Below are 3,116 nucleotides of genomic sequence, written 5' to 3'. Positions count from 1 at the left end.
ATATATATGAAATGACTCGGGAAGACATCCCCAACAACATATTTAAAAATAAAACAAATCGGAGAGGAAGTCGCTTTTATGCATAATTACCAAAATTATTTCATCAAATTACAAATGTATGTCCATAAAAGTATACGTTCTTGTTAAATTTGGCCGTGAAAATATATGGAACTATTTTGAGGAAACGAGTAACAAAATGGCAAGGAGGTGTAAAAAAATAAGTGTGTTGAGATAAATTTGTTATATTATAAAAATCTCCTGAAAAAAGTTTAACATTTTGCGTTTTGTGATAATATTATAATTAAGTGTTAAAGTAATGTTATGTAGAGTATTCCCGAACTTTTAACTGCAAGTAACTTATTTATCGACAAGTCGCAAATATCCTATAAATATAAATATTAACATTTCTGACACTGTTGACTATAAATTTCAAACATGAAACTCTGATCTGATAATTCCGCTTGAAAACATATAACGCTTGAAATCCTAATTATTATATGACATTGTCTACTTTGACAATTAATCTTTTCGTTAATACAGGTCCACTTCGACTTCAGAATCTAACATAGAATTGCGTGAGGCATTACAAAGATCGGAAGCAGAAGCGAAAGATTTAAGAAGAAAATTAAGAGGAAAAAGAAGAGGGATTGTCGATGTGTAATGAATGATTGTATCATTTTAAATATTAATATCTCTATTGCATTTAGTATTCTTTATCTCTGTTCATTGAATTGCAGAAATTTACCGAGCACATCGAAATCAACGAAAGGTGAAGATTTTCATGGTTTTATGCAATTTCAAGATGAATTACAAACATTCAACGAGGCGAAGCCGATTTACAGAGAAACAAAGAGAAAGGCATTTAATTTCGAGTAATTAATTTTTGAAATTATATAACATATATAAGAAATGTGGCAAAGTACATGTAACACTGTTAATGCGTAAGAGTAGGAAAAGAGTAAGTCTCTCCTACCGCTAAATCAGATATCCATTTACAGGTCTTTATTAGTTGATTAATTTTATTTCTAATTAATTTTATTTTAATAAATATGCGAAATAGCATATGGATTTTCTATTCAGTTAAGTCTGTTTTACCACTATTTAAATGGTGACATACTAATGTATTATCAACCAATCGTATAAATTATATGCATGCGTGCATGTATAGACTGATAAATGTATTAATGACACTTGAAATATTAATTATTCTATCGCATTTTTTACTTTGTCAATCGTTCTTTTTGCTAATACAGGTCCTCTTCAAATTCTGAATCTGATGAAGAATTGTATGAAGCATTAAAAAGATCAAAGGCAGAACCACTCAATTTGAGAAAAAAATTAAGGGACCCTGTTAATATGTAATGCATGATTGTATTATTCTAAATATCAATCTCTTTGTTGCATTTACTATTCTTTATCCCTGTTTATATTTATTGTAAATTCAGAAATTCATCGGGCACGTCGAGATCAACAGAAGGTGAAGAGTTTCATGGTACCAAACAATTTCAAAGTGGAGCGTAATCATCAAACCAGATAAATAGACTTTCACAATCACCGGAAAGACAGGACACAAGTTTCGAGTAATTATTTTTTTCGTATAATATATAATGTATGTAAAGAAATATTACAAACCAAAAATTAACAACCTTATTTTAATTTCAATGGAAATTACATTAAAAAGAAAAGGTTGACGGCAACCTACGAACGGTATTACCTATTATCAGCCACTATTCCTATGTATTATAGGTATATGTAGATTGTTTGTGGATGCGTGTATGTGCGATTGCATATGTGCGTTTGTATATCGTCCAATATAATTCACTTACATTTACATCCAGTACATTTAATGTGTCAATTACATTAATCTCTTAAATAAGTTTAGTTTTAATTTTATGTGATACAAATTAATAAATCAAGTGTTTAAATATTTGTAACTGCTATTTTGAATCTAAAATTAAATGATTTAGCTCTATAGTCGATCAAGAAGATTATGAACATTTAACGCAAAGTTATAGTTACAGTTTTTTCTCTAAAAATATAACTAGATACAGTTAGAAGTTAATATTTCTGAAGAGTAACGCGTTACAATTACTTTGCAGCTACTTTCTTGCAATAAAAATAAAAATATAAAATCCGTATTTGAATTGTAAAGCATCGATAAAGTCCTCTATGCGCAAATGTAAAGTCTAATGCAATTTGTGGAAGTTTAAAATATATATTATGAAACGATTAATGTAACTATTAAAATAGATACTAGTTATCGAAAAATGTAACTATAATAAATTAAATTATGGTTACTGACGAGAAAGTAACGAAATTAAGTTAACCATATCACAAAAAGTATCTATAATTGTAACTTCGTTACAAATTACGAGTTACTACACAACCATTGAAATATTATAATTATTCTGTTGCATTTTTCACTTTATTATAATCTTCTTATTTAAATACAGGGATTATTCAAGTGTAGACGAAGACTTTAATGAAGATAAAGATGAAGATTTGTTTTAAACCAAAGCAAGAGCGAAAACATTCGTATTAAAAAAGGCAAGATTAGACGTTGGTAAGGAATGCACTCTAACATTGTAAATATTACTGTCTCTATTGCATTTTCTACTCTTTGATTTACCTTTTATGTATATACAGATATTTTATCGAGTAACACGACAATGCCGAAAAACTATGATGTGCGTGACCAAATGCATTCTCAACGTGGAATAACATGTGCGATTGCGAAACATTTTAAAAGACACGAAGCAACTAATGATGTTGCGGATTTTTAATGACTATAACAAGCAATTCACTGACAATGTGACGATTCTGTTCTGTATGAATAAAAGAACATACGCACACATGCACACATGCAAACTTTTTACGGTACCGAGAACGTTTAGAATCTTTTTACATCGTGCGTTACGGGCCAAAAAGCGATTCGTTGAATTTATACACGTGTTATGTTACAGATCAGACGTATGTACATTTTTGAAGCCTTCTGTAATTAGTTTCATAAATCTAGCATATTATTTTTCTTTTATTCTTTTCTTAACATCTCACATTACATAACATTTATCTTATTGCTTGATATCTTAAATATCTAATAAAAATATCCTTAACCC

Source organism: Vollenhovia emeryi, unplaced genomic scaffold (assembly GCF_000949405.1).
Source record: "Vollenhovia emeryi isolate VEMERY1.0 unplaced genomic scaffold, V.emery_V1.0 DF939161.1, whole genome shotgun sequence".
NCBI classification, from domain to species: domain Eukaryota; kingdom Metazoa; phylum Arthropoda; class Insecta; order Hymenoptera; family Formicidae; genus Vollenhovia; species Vollenhovia emeryi.
Note: the sequence above shows the minus strand (reverse complement) of the source record.